Below are 15,226 nucleotides of genomic sequence, written 5' to 3'. Positions count from 1 at the left end.
ATAATGCCTTTTAAAGAAAAAAAGTCGCTCAGTTCACACAATACATCCCAGCTAGAAATATTTTTGGCATGTAGGTCAGAAGAAAAACGAATTGTAGATTCTTTCTAATTCAGTTAGCTACTCCTGTGTGTATCCTCCCCACAGCAACAAAAAAGGATGCTACTTTCTGTCCTTTGTAGAAATATGAAGCACAAGTAATTTTGGGGAATGGATATATATACTGATCAGATCAACATGGTCCACCTCAGAGGTTAATACAATATATCCCTATGAATGACAAGAGGCATTACCTTAACTTTTGTTTTGAGGTGGATTCAATATTTTAACTACTGTGCTTAAAAATAACCCTTTTATATAAGGGGTCACTCACCCCTGTTATTTGTTTTGCCATTTGCCAAACATGGTAGGCCCTGTTTAAGGGAAATATTGGAGTTCCTGAATTTGTAGAGCTAGAGAAAAAAAAAAAAAATACAGGGGTCCATATTTTCAAATCTGGGAGCCTAACATTAGATGCCCAAACCCATATTTATACACTAAATAAAATTAATCTAATTTTCAAAGGTGCTGAGCAACTTCCAATCCCATTTAGGTCAACGGGGAGGTCAGGTAGAGGTGCACAGCACTGCAGAAAATCCAGCAATTTTTACTTAGATACCTAAATTTGATTAAGAATATAAAGCATTTCATGGAAACATGACTGTTTTGTAATACAGGAATTTAAAATACTGACAAGAATTAAATTTAGAATCTGTTATCTTACTAAGGTTTTCTTTAAAATAGCTATTTAAAGTAATTTTTCTTATACTAAAATACAGCAACACTTTTGCGATACATATTGACCTTAAACTAAGTTAATCCTTCACATGTCATTAGTTTTGGTAACAACCTATTATAAAGTTACTTTCCTGTGCAAGGGAAAGTTAATTGGAGTTTACAAAAACATTTTCTCAACAATTGGGTAAATATTAGTGTCTTGCTCTAGTTTCATTTTGGAGGCATGAGGAGAAAGTTAGATTCTGTTTTTAGAAATTCATCTGCCATATGGAAGGCACAGTTAAAGTACCTTTACAATTACATCATTAATTTTTTTTAAGGAAACTGTAATGAAACAAAGAAATAGTAGTATTGAAAAATTTTTTAGTTCTATTCTTTCAGGAGAATTCAGATCTCTCAGATTTCAAATGCATATTTGCTTTTGTTCTTGTTTCAACAAGATGCCTTACAGCCAAATTATCACAGGAAGCACTTAATTCCGCAAAAAATAAATAGGTGCCTCCAGATTAAGGTGTGTCATTTAATCTCGTTCCTATCCATGAGAATTGTCTGTTAGTGGCCAATTAAAACACATTTTAAAAAAATTGTAATACAGTGGCCAATTAAAATATATTTTAAAATTATAAAGCAGCAATACAAATATTGTGATTAAGGTGGGCTTCCATCCCTCACATTTATGGTTACTATATGCAGATTTTGGCTGTGTAAATTAGATTTTTCTCAAACAGCATTACCTGCACACCACATATGTATATATATGAAAATAAAATACACACTGTTGTATGCCTTCCTCAGAGGTGGCTGTATGACTTAAAAGGAAGTTGCTTACTGCACATCAACTATCCTTAGTTGTGAAGAATAAATCCAAATTAAATTAAAAACACTAAAAAATTCTGGTTTACAACCTTTTTATTTTTAAATGTCATGTCAGGCTGTAGTTAAATAATGACAATATCACTGCAAAATCTTTGTATGTTTTCTTAAACATGTAAAGTGCAATCTGACCTCCAGGTAACCTTGAATTCCACAAGCTACAGGGAACAGTTATGTAAGAGAACAGCTAAAAGGGGTAACACTTTATCTTAAGTGTCTATTAACTAATGCCTAGCTAGATGCTGAATTTCTGCAAAACTACTATGAAGGCAAACCTAACGTTCATAGAAATGCTAGACGAAATTTCCTATTGCCATAAATTTCAAGTGCAGTCTTAATCAGATGCTTTGTTTTATTTAAACACAAACACACCAAGCATAAAAGAATAAGGAAATATAAACAAACACTCTAGGCATAAATATACAGGGTCCCTATAATTTGCCTCGTCAGAAATCTCTGACCAGTAACTCAGCAACTATCTTAAATAATGTGCATCATTTTCACTATTTTTAGTCCAATTTGTTTGGAACAGGTGGAACATTAAACTTTAAAAAACAGCAATAAAGCTAGAGAGGGGGGATAGAACTTTGGAGCCACCTCAAAACTGAAACAAAGATTCCTAATGAGCATATTCTTATAGAATCAAGGAAGTTGTACCCCTTTAAGCCAGCGCTGAATGTGGCCATCACTTCAACAGAAAAAATGCTGTTTGATTTTTTTCTGTATTTTTTTAATGTGATATACTCTGCAAAACTGATTTTTTCCCCTGTTTGGTGTACTGCAAAAACAAACATTTAACTAAGATAGAATCAAATTAAATTTCATAGACAATATAATAAAAGGTAAACAGACTTAGCCTTTTCTTTAGTAAAAAAAAAAATCTATAGAATGTATCTTACATTTTGTTCATGACAATAAAGTGTAGTGGGAATTAACAGATATAGTTACAATATTTTACAGTATGTAAAAATATATGGAGTAAACAGAACTTGTTAAAAATAAAATAAAATCTTGACTAAAAAGTTGGTGGCTTGAGGATAGATCTACTCTAGTCATTAAATGCAATTGTCTTTGGGGAGTTGATGGGATTTAGCATTGTTTAAAATATTGTCATATTTGAGCCAAAAGTTTGAATAATTAGAGTATTATCTAATGTAGTAAAATAATTAATCTGGAGTATATAAACTCAACAAAATAATTGAAATATGGCTTTAAATCTAATATATTGTTTCCATAAAATTGTCTGTGCTATTAGCATTCTTAATTAGTTAAGTAAACCGTTGATTTGTTAGTTCCATCAACAACAATTTTACAGAATAGGTCACATGTTCAAGATTCTAAAATTACACTTTTCCATACAAATGAATTTTACGTGAGTTCTGTTGTTGTATAGAATTGTTGCTGAAGTGAGCGGTGCTGTTAGTTTAACACAGCCCTTACCTTTTAGCAAATTTAATAGTAAACTTTTATTAATACAGGACAAATAGTTTTCCTCCATTACTGCCATACTCTTTGACAGTGCAAAATATTGCTGCTGTATGTGTAAAAATGTAATCAGCAAGGCAAGTGTTTCTTTTGTTCAGTACTTGCAGTTTTAGTAGTTTTCTAAGTTCACAAAAACCTAAAAGTCAGAAAAGAAAAAAAATATTTTCGGCCATATCATCTAATATATTGATGATACGTAAAGGTGAAAAAAAAAAACACATTTTCCAAAAAAGACAACTTGATAAATCAAGATAAGATTTTTTTTGAGTGATCTACTACAAAAGTAGATAAAAATACTAAGCTTGGACAGAATAATGTTTAAATTCTGACATTGCAAAACGTTATTAGCTGTAAATAATGTTTAACCTTTCACTAATTCAAAATAGCAGGAAAATAAAGACTACAATTCATAGTTTACTATGTTACAGAAGAAAGTGTAGTAGGAAACAATTACCGTGTATACAGTTACAAGGAAAGTTGTTTGCTGAAAGTCATGTTTGCTAATTATTTAAGATATGTAGCTAGACTACTTATTTTATTACAGTTGACTTGTATATATCATGGACTTATTTTGATCACACTAATTCTAATGCTATGCACTATGTAAGAATATGTAATTTCATTAAGAGACAATGAGCCAATTATATTGAACAATTTTGGGGGCAATTATTGGTAAAATGTGAGGCATGGTAATGTAACAACATCTTGTTACAGGGACACTGTGTAACTTGGAGTTGCCCCCAAATTATTTTTATAGTAACTACTGAGTCACCAGGGTTAAGTAGGATATTATATTCTTTTCCCACTTTACACATAGCATAATATGTTATGTTAATTAGGTTACTGGAGAGTGTGCATGCGGACTGTATTTCTATATTGTTATGCTATTTTCTAAAATTTTGACCCTGTATTGTTTTAACTCTAGAAATCAGTCTTGAAAACCATGTACCTTTTAATATGGCAATGTATACAAATAGCATAATTTGTTCAACATGTTTCTCACCTGCACTTTTCTCAGATATTATCTAGTCATCAGGATTTAGAGGTAAGCCAAAGGATACATGCCAAAGATACATGCTAGAGAGACAAGGTGGGTGAGGTAATATCTTTTATTAGACCATCTTCTTTGTAACCTTGAAAGCTTGTCTTTCACCAACAGAAGTTGGTCCAGTAAAAGATATTACCTCACCTACCTCGTCTCTCTAATAGCCTGGGAACAGCACAGGTACAACAACACTGCATACAACAAGGGTACATGCTGCATGAATGCATGAATGAATAATAGCATTGCCTGCCCATAACGGGGTGCGACTCACCACTGCAGCGCTGCCTGCTGGCCATCTTGGGAATTAGCTCAGGGATTGCTAGTACACACTTCTTAGGTGGTGTCTCGCCCGTCATCTTGTATGTCTCCACCTCCAGGACCTGCGTCGCTCCCTGGACTGCATCATCCTCTTCTGGATACAGCCCTCTGGCGGCGTTCCAGTCGGTCCTTTCCCCCGTTCCGGGGGACCGACTGTCCTTAGTCCAACCACTTGCCTCTATGGCAAACTGCAGTCCCGATTCTAGTTGCTCATCTCAATGGCAAACTGCAGTCCATTCACCAGCAACTCCCCTCAGTGGCAAGTGGGGGGCAGGAGAACCTGGGCCTGCTGGCTACTCCAGGTCCCAACACAGGCACCCTATAGCTGGCAGCCACGTACTGCCCCTCCTCCAACTCTGCCATCTCCTTCCCTTGGCCACTTCCCCGCAGCTCCAGCACCTTCTCCTGATTGGCTGGCACGATAAGCTTTTTCCTCTTTATTGGCTGCCTCCCACGCAACCTCTCCAGGGCTGCTTTAACCACTTACTTACCCCCTTACATACAACCCCTTACATACCAGTGAGGGGCAGCCGCCCCATCACACTGCCCTAGAGTGATATATAAAGACTGATAAGGGTGCATGGTTAAGTGTATTTTGAGAAGGGATTTGAAGGAAGGCAGTGGAAGCTTGCTGCATTGGGATAAGGGGTATTTCAGGCACAGTGGGCAATATGGAATGAGTCAAAGATGTGGCTAGAAGAAGGAAATAAGGGAGTGTTTAGACAAAAGGGTAAAAATCTTAGCACTCTGAAGTCAGTGGGGCCATATGTTGGTGGAATGAGAGCAGGGAATTGTAAAAGGAGATCAGAGATATACGTTGGAGCATAGTTGGGAAGAGCCTTTAGAAGTGAAATGTAAGAGTGAGCCACTGTATGTGCTGATGAAATTTCACAGAGGGAGGTTAGGCCTATGTTTAAAAGGGCCTGGTCCAACTCTCATTAGAGTCAATGAGAAGACTCCAACTGATGTAGTTGCAAATGGAATTGGGCCCCAAAATAGCAAAGTAAGCTGCTTTAAGTACAAAGAACTCAAAGTTGTGTGTTGCGGGGGGGCGGTGGAAAGGGTCAAGACAGGGGAAGACAATGAAATAAACTGTCCAGATATCAGAGAGTGAGTCAAATTGCATTCAGCTTACTCAAATAGCCCCACTGATTTCAGTGACAATTTGAGTAAGCCAAGGTGTCCCTCAGGGAAGAATTTGGACTCTTGTTAATTTCCAGTGAACTGGTATACTAGCATATAGGCTTGTATTTAAATTTTACTGAGTATATTGCTTTGTACCTTCTTTTATAAGAATGTTTCAATCTAATATTTACAATTTAAATAATTATTAAATGTACTGAAATATTTACTTCAAGTATTTTTAGATTTATTAAGTTTATTTATGGAAATATACCCACAATTGGATTTATAATATAATAAAAATACAACATTTTCAAACTTAGATCCCTTACTTTAGGGACCCAAATCCGATAATGTTGATTAAAATGCTCATTGCATAATAATTCCAAATGGTATATTTACACAAATAAATTCAGCATTGTTTGATGTTCGCATTTGAAAGGTTTGGGCTTTTTTCTCCCCTATAGAAAAAGGTAAGAACTTTGGGGAAAACCGAATCCCCCCACCAAAACAACAGTACTTACAAGAAAAGTATAAAATATTGAAAACAAAAATTGAAATGAGATAAATTATCTGTGTAACCTTGTAAACAGCGACAATTTCTGATTTTTGCTCTCAGAATGTTGTTAGCTTGGGACAAATGGAAGCTGTCTGTTTCAAATATTCTACTTGAGTTTTACAATACCTTAGGAAAAAATGGGGAAACTTCCTGTGCTTTGTTAATATATATTGCTCTGAAATCAAACCCTGTGGCTACTTACTGTTTGTCTTGAACTAATACTATATCTGTTTAAAGATTTGAATCTTCCTGATTGGTTTTTCTTTCAGTACTGCTGCCTTGTAGAAGAAAATGAGAAAACACTGAGGTTGTAAACTGTGGCACAGTACAAATAACAAGAAATGCAAACAACCAGACTTATTATAAAGACATATCTTTTTGCCCTTATCCAACTAAAGCTTAATGCTGAAATTGCTTCAGGCACAGGATCAGACATGTTTATCATTACCACAGATGAACATTCTGTTTGAACAATAACACTACCTCTATTCATGCCTATATTATCTTACTAGCTGGTGTGGTGTGATGTTTATGATTCTAAAACACCATGTTGAACTGGTCCACAGTAAGAGAAAGTAATTGTTCCCAATTGTGGCAGGGTGGCTGATACAATCTCTTTTGCTACTACTTTAAATAAAAGGCCACATTCTGCCATTTTGTAGTTATATGCAAGAATCCTTGTGATAGGGTGTACCAGGCCTTTGTGGACCAATGCTGGAGACCCCACTGCTTTGCTGCCCCACCCCAGGAAGTGGCAAAGGTGGGTCTGCCAATCCTATCTATAGAGGCTACACTGGAGCAGCCATCTTGAAAGCTAGATAGACCTTATCCTCCATTGGGTAAGAAGGGCTAGTGACAGCCAATCTGAGCCAAGCAAGCTCAGATAAAAGGAACTGCAGGGCTTAGCAGGTCAGGTCCAGGCTGGGACCAGAAGAGTAAAGAAAGGTGTGCCTCTCTGGCTTGGAGATATTGACTCGAGAGAGGGCTGGAGATAAAAGGAGCCAGGTTGGAGGAGTCCTAGGGAAATAGTGGTGATGTATTGGAGTAAGCAGTATGTGGCTGCTGTGTAGAGGGTTCCTGGGTTAGAATTTGGAGTAGTGGGTGGGCCCAGATTCCCTCACTGGCCATAGGTAAAGTGGTGTAAACTCCAAAAGGTGACAGGCTTTATTTTGGAGCCTGAACAAAGGACTGAATTTAAAAGGCCTGGAGTTGGGACTGAAAACCCTAGCAAGAGCAAATAGATGGCTTAGTTATTGGACTCTAACACCCCGGAATGGGTTCATTTGGACCTTGTGACTTGGCCAGAAGGCCAAGCTACTGAAGACCTGCCAAGGGTTGGTCAACCGCCTACTGGGGGCACCAGGGGTGAGAAAAGGACTGTGGTACTGCACCCAGCTGCTTGGAGTGCTCAGGAGGTCCCCCTTTACAGTCCTTCCCTGCTGCACAAACAAAAATCAGTCTCAATCACTCACTCAGTCCTATACCCCACACAAAATACTTAGCTAAATTAAGGTTGAAAAGGTGTTAACATGTAATCAAATCTTTTTAAGTCTCCATTTTAGAACATAAAACCCCATTAAGTATGAAAAAATGTGAAAATGTACATTTATGGTATCCAATCAATTCCCCAATACAGTGTAATAAGTGACTGTTCACTAATCCATATTTTCTGCATTGTCACTTCAGCACTCAACTGCACCTGAAGTCACAATGAGCTCTGGATGCTCAGGACAAAGGCAATGTGACTGTGCTCATGCTTCCAGGCCACTCTGAGTTCAAAGTCAGGGACAGGAGGTCCTAATTTATTAAATCTTGGCTTTGCCACTAATTCACTGTATGCCATCAGATAAGTCCCTTTGCCTCACTTTCCTGAAGGGGATAATACTCTGGTCTCACTGTTGAAATAAATTCATATATTTTTGTGAGGCATTTAGAGACTACAGTGCTGAATGCCGTAGAAAAGACAATGAGGAAATGATTGTGGTGTTATAGCCGCATTGGTCCCAGGATATACTGGAGAGACAAAGTGGGTGAGGTAATATCTTTTATTGGACCAGCTCTTGTTGGTGAGAGAGACAGGCTTTCGAGCTTACACACAGCTGATCTTCAGGTCCTGAAAAGCTCTATGTAAGCTCGAAAGCTTGTCTTTCTCACCAAAAGAAGCTGGTCCAATAAAATATATTAGCTCACCCTCCTTGTAGCATGAGGAAATGAATTCTGTAGTCAGTGTAGGCTCTGGGTGACATGTAGTAAATAAGGCAGGGGCAGCCAACTGAATGAGGTTAAAATATTGAACATACCTCTTTCCCTGAGCACTATCCATGTCATGCACTGAATGAGGCAGTGGTCCTGTGAAAAAATTATATGTGATTATGTAATTAAAGACTATTATGAAGCATGTGTACCAGGGATCATATTAATGTTTCACAGTGTCAAATGTGGTAGTTTAAAAAAAGTTTTGAGTGCTTGATTTATAAAACTTATAATCTAGTTTTTTAGATATTTTATTTGTACACACACATAATACGTGACAAGATTTAGAAATGTGCTGTAATTTCCATGTAAATATATGCACATACATATAGAACAGGAATTTATTCATTTACATATATATGACATTTAATATATTTGCATATATATGCTATTTCCAAATGTTTACATACATGTATGGGTGTTGATATATTTTTTAACTTAGTGCATGGACACTCACTATTGAATTAGTCATGTTTTTAAATGTACATTGTAATTGCTCTTGCATACTCACACACCCCATCTAAAAGATTAAAAAGGATATATAAAAGTAACTCCTATAAAATTTGTCTGCACGAGGCATACAGAGTTTTATATGTACTTGATAACAGGTATCAACATTTCTTTAAGTTTCCAAGAGATCTACAAAAAACAGTGAAGTCACTACTCATGGAAACAAAAGATAAGACCATCCTAACGTTTGCAGATAAATACCTTTAAATAGAGCCTGAGAAAAACATTAGGATTTTTTTTTTTGTTCTATAATTTTAAGTTCTACCTCTTAAAATTATATATCCAAATACCTTATCAAGAAATATACTCAAAATTTGCAAATAATCTATTTTATGGTAGGTTGTGGCATGCCAGATTTCAGGTTTGTTTGATTTATCAAGTTACAGGAATGGGTCTGAAAATTGTCTTTATAATAGGAGTCTTGCTTCAACCTTAACTATGGAGGAGAAGTCATACATCTTTTCATAGTATGCTCCTGCTAAATTCTCATTAGGAAATCATGACATGTTGGGTCAGACCTGTGAGCCATATAACCTAAGAAACCTATAAAATTACTTTTTTTTTCATTCTGGTACTGCCGGGCAAGATTTACCCTAGAACCTGTCACTACACAGAAAAAAACTCCCATTGCCAGTTTCCCTAATGAAAAGAAGAAAAGATGACTTTCTGAAGTCATAGTTTTAAAATGGAAGGCAATCCAACCTGGGAGATCTACATCAGTTCCAAAGAAGAAATAGGAAAAGATTCAGACTTCCTACAGCCAAAAGTCCATACCAAAAAGAATAGGGTTTCCCAGAGCAAGGAGTAAGTTAGTGAGGGTACTCATCTAGGGACATTCCTTGAACTCCTTTGTTGCAGTTACTGCCCCATGTTAGGGAATTTGATCCATTTTCCTTCACTGTGCTTACCAGTATTTCCCTTGGAACTTCTGCTTGACAGTTACCAATAGGTCTGGCAGTTAGATTTTTTGCAGCCAGAGTTTCAGCTGGTGGCCTCTCTCTCTCTAATCCCTGCTCTGTTTGCAGGGTTTATCTAACAATGTGGAGCAGGACTTTAACAACCTGCTTGCTAGATGCATGGTTGGCTCCATTCATCAGGGTTTAATTCCCTATAATACAGTTATAGAGCTATTAGGAACCCCCTAGTCCTGCATTGATTGGAGACACACAGCTCCCACACAAGTTTAGGGGAGCTGTAGATGTATAAGGAATGTTTTTCTCTTTTTATATGCTTCAATGAACAAGTCTCAGTGAATGTTTTTCTCTGTCCTTATTGTCTCCCAGTGCTGGGAATCAGATTGTGCCCAGTAGAGTGTTTGGTTCCTTAAATTACCTCATTTGGAACAATTTCATTCCCAATGTTCTTCCTGCTAAATGCTTTCAAAGTCATTTTATTTCTAATTATTCATTATATAGTATAATGAGTATAATTTATAATACCCTCCAAATAAATTCTAAATAGTTAAACTCATCTGAATACACCCATCCTCAACCTAATGAAATAGAGTAAATCTGGTAAATGTATCAGATGGAAGTAAAGACGGTAATCGTGCTTTTATTCGATTGCTGATGTAATGGAAAAAATGGAATAACAAAAAAAATAATAATAGTGGACATATCAGAGAATTTAACTATGAGTAGATTGACAGAATTCCAGTGTATTAAAACAAAATATAGCATCAAATACAATGTAAAGTGCAATATTATTTCTTAGTTCTTGTTCTTCATTGACTCAAAAAACCTGAACTAGAATATCTCATAAATAAATGCTGGAGATGACATGTAGTAAACACTATTTAATACATATAGAAATAGAAATTCCAGGTGGAAATTTTCAACTGATCTCAGTTGCCAAGTGTTTTGGGAACAGAACAAATCTAATTGAAGTACTGCTCTTCGGACCACTGGTCCATACATTAGAAACTAAGGGCATGTCTATACTGGCATCTTTCTGCGCAACAAGTTATACCACTTTTATTAAAGCACTGGAATTAAACCGCTGTTGCATGTCCACACTGTGCTCCTTGTGTCGGTGGAGTGCATCCACATTAGCAGCTCTTGCAACAGCAAAGACAGCAGTACATTATGGTCACTGTGCAATTGGCCTCAGGGTGCTTTGGGAAGGGTTTGCAATGCCTCCTGGGGAAGGCACAGTGTCACTAGATGCAGGTTTCCCAATCCCATTTTTCCAAGGGCATTCTACTACAATGCCAGCTGCTTTTCAACTGAAGGGGAGAGGGATGAGTGTGTGTATGGAGGGAGAGAGGAGAGACAGTGTGTTTTGGGGGGACAGAGAGTGTGTCAGCATGCTGTCTTGTCAGACAGTGGCAGGAAGCAACTAGTCCTGAGGCACGGGGATGGGGAAACCCCGACATCAGCCCCTGCCTCCCTCCCTGAGCTCTCTGCACAGCAATCTCTCTCTCACATACACACACGCCTGCCTCTGTGTTCAACAGCACGAACATTCCACATTAATGTTTTGCTTTGTGTCCCGGAGCAGATCAGCACAGCACACAAGGGCTGTCAGAAATGGAGCTTTGAAAGGGGAGAGGCGCATGTCTCCAGGGTAGCCGAGTTCAAAACAATGAGCAGAACGGCCACTTGAGGGATTATGGGACACTTCCAGAGGCCAATTGATTGCTTTCTGCACTATAATGTGTTTACACTGCCAATATAGCGCTGGACCCTCTGTGCTGTAAGGCTTACGACTCTCCTCGAAATGGGTTTTTTGCAACGCTGCAACTGAGGAGTTTTTGTGCACTAAGTGGCTTGGCAGTATGTATAACTAGGGAGTTACACCACAGAAAGCTGCTTTACTCCACAGAAACTTGCCAGTATAGACAAGGCCTAAGAAAGCACTTTAAGGATTCTGGTAGGGATTACTGGAATTTCCACTACTGTCTTTTGATGAAATAGTTTATACTTTTGAAAAAAATATTCAGAATGTATTATTAATGGTATAGTAGTGTTTAAATTATATACATTTGAGGATAATGGAGGAGAAGACCTTGTATGGGTGACCCCAGATATCCTCCCTCACTAAAGGTTTAGAAAATACCTGCCATTTTTTTTTTTTTACAATCTGATCCGATCCCTGTCAGAAACAAGGAAGACCATCCAAACCATTATTGCTGAAAAGTGTTTGTGTGTGCATATATTATAAATAATATTGTGTCAATCTGCCTTTATATCTGCCACCAGAGCATTTATTAATATACCGCTTGTTTCTTTTATCAGAAAGAGTGCTATCAGGGACTGGATATTTGGTTAAAAACATATATGTAATGGTGAAAGGGTATTGGCATAGTACTTTTCATCTGTTTTCTACTCTAATGATAAATGCTCGGGAGCTTGAAACTGAAATTGCCTCCACTATCCATTACAAGTACACACTGATTTGTGTATTTATGGAGCTGCTCATGAGTTCAGGGTGGCTGGCATTCATATTTATTTTCAGAAAAATAGCCGATGGAGCAATCATGATCATACTATCAATTCTAGCTACTGCATTAACAGACTTGTTCATGACTTCTAACACATCTATGTCAATCACATTGAAAAGATTCACTCTGTTGTAGATAGTTTCACTGCGGACAAAACATAGGGAGACAATGCTTTGGATTCATGTCTAGTTATTGGAGAAATCTCAGAGCAATGCTTGATGTTACACTGAGCTACAGTGCAGTGGCTTTGCACAATCAGTAAGGTTAGAGGAGGTAAAGACAGTGTGTCGACCCATTTTATTATATCTTTAAGGCTATGTCTACACTACAAAATTAGGTCGGATTTATAGAAGCCGTTTTTATAGAAACCGGTTGTATGCAGCCGATTGTGTGTGTCCCCACATAAAATGCTCTAAGTGCATGAAGTCGGCGGACCGCGTCCACAGTACCGAGGCTAGCGTCGACTTCCGGCGCATTGCACTATGGGTACCTATCCCACAGTTCCCGCAGTCTCCGGCAGTCTCCGGCGCCCATTGGAATTATGGGTTGAGATCGCAATGCCCGAATGATGCAAAACAGTGCCGCGGGGGGTTCTGGGTACATTGCGTCAGGCCCCTCCCCCGCCGTCACAGCAACGGCAGACAATAGATTCGCGCCTTTTTACCTGGGTTACCTGTGCAGACAACATACCACGCCAAGCATGGAGCCCGCTCAGCTCAGCTCACCGTCACCATATGTCTTCCGGGTGCCGGCAGACGTGGGACTGCATTGCTACACAGCAGCAGCAGCTAACTGCCTTTTGGCGGTAGACGGTGCAGCATGAGTGGTAGCCTTCATCGGCGATCGGGATGCTGGTAGCTGTGGGGCTGGCAGCCGTAGGGCTGCATTGCACCAGCCCCTTGCCTTTTGGCAGTAGATGGTTTATTACGACTGGTAACCGTCCTCGTCGGACAATCATGGATATCTGTCATAGTATATTATTTTCTGCCAAGTATTGTCTGCTGAGCACCCAGAAGAGGCCGAGGGCGATCTGGGTGCTGGCAGACATATGGCTGGCACACGTGGGGCTACATTGCTACACAGCAGCAACCCCTTGCCTTTAACCGTCCTCGTTGGACAATGATGGCTACCAGTCGTAGTATACTATTTTCTGCCAAGTATTGTCTGCTAAGCACCCAGAAAAGGCCGAGGGCGATCTGGGTGCTGGCAGACATGTGGCTGGCACACGTAGGGTTACATTGCTACACAGCAGCAACCCCTTGCCTTTTGGCAATAAATAGTATATTATGATTGGTATCCATCATCATCATACTGGTACGCGCCCAGTATTTGCTGCCAAGCACCCAGAAAATGCCGAGGGCTATCAGTCATGCTGCACTGTCATCTTAAGATGTAAAAAATAGATTTGTTCTGTATTCATTTCCTTCCCCCCTCCCTCCGTCAAATCAACGGCCCGCTAAACCCAGGCTTAGGAGTTCAATCTCTGGGGCGGGGGGGGGGCATTCTGTGTGACAGTTGTTTGTATTTCTCCCTGATGCACAGCCACCTTTCTTGATTTTAATTCCCTGTACCTGTACGCCATGTCGTCACTCGCCCCTCCCTCCCTCCCTCCCTTCTTCCCCTGGTCTTTAGATACTAGTTTCGCGCCTTTTTTCAGACCAGACGCCATAGCTATCACTGGGATCATGGATCCCGCTCAGATCACCGCGGCAATTATGAGCACTATGAACACCACGCACATTGTCCTGGAGTATATGCAGAGCCTGGACATGCCAAAGCAAAACCAGGACCAGCTGAGGAGGAGGCGATTGCAGCGCGGCGACGATAGTGATGAGGAAATTGACATGGACCTCTCACAAGGCACAAGCCCCAGCAATGTGGAAATCATGGTGTTACTGGGGCAGGTTCATGCCGTGGAACGCCGATTCTGGGCCTGGGAAACAAGCACCGACTGGTGGGACCGCATCGTGTTGCAGGTCTGGGACGATGCCCAGTGGCTGCGAAACTTTCGCATGCGTAAGGGCACTTTCATGGAACTTTGTGACTTGCTTTCCCCTGCCCTGAAGCGCCAGAATACCAGGATGAGAGCAGCCCTCACAGTTGAGAAGCGAGTGGCGATAGCCCTGTGGAAGCTTGCAACGCCAGACAGCTACCGGTCAGTCGGGAATCAATTTGGAGTGGGCAAATCTACTGTGGGGGCTGCTGTGATCCAAGTTGCCAGGGCAATGAGAGACCTGATGATATCAAGGGTAGTGACTCTGGGAAACGTGCAGGACATTGTGGATGGCTTTGCTGCAATGGGATTCCCAAACTGTGGTGGGGCGATAGACGGAACCCATATCCCTATCTTGGCACCGGCGCACCAAGCCACCGAGTACATAAACCGCAAGGGGTACTTTTCAATGCTGCTGCAAGCCCTGGTGGATCACAAGGGACGTTTCACCGACATCAACGTGGGCTGGCCAGGAAGGGTACATGATGCTCGCGTCTTCAGGCACTCTGTTCTGTTTCGAAAGCTGGAGGAAGGGACTTTCTTCCCGGATCAGAAAATAACCGTTGGGGATGTTGAAATGCCTATCGTTATCCTTGGGGACCCAGCCTACCCCTTAATGCCATGGCTCATGAAGCCGTACACAGGCAGCCTGGACAGGAATCAGGACCTGTTCAACTACAGGCTGAGCAAGTGCCGAATGGTGGTGGAATGTGCATTTGGGCGTTTAAAAGCGCGCTGGCGCAGCTTACTGACTCGCTCAGACCTTAGCGAAAAGAATATCCCCATTGTTATTGCTGCTTGCTGTGCGCTCCACAATATCTGTGAGAGTAAGGGGGAGACATTTATGGCGGG

This window comes from Emys orbicularis, chromosome 1 (genome assembly GCF_028017835.1).
Source record: "Emys orbicularis isolate rEmyOrb1 chromosome 1, rEmyOrb1.hap1, whole genome shotgun sequence".
Lineage (NCBI taxonomy): Eukaryota > Metazoa > Chordata > Testudines > Emydidae > Emys > Emys orbicularis.
This window is presented reverse-complemented; position numbering follows the sequence as displayed.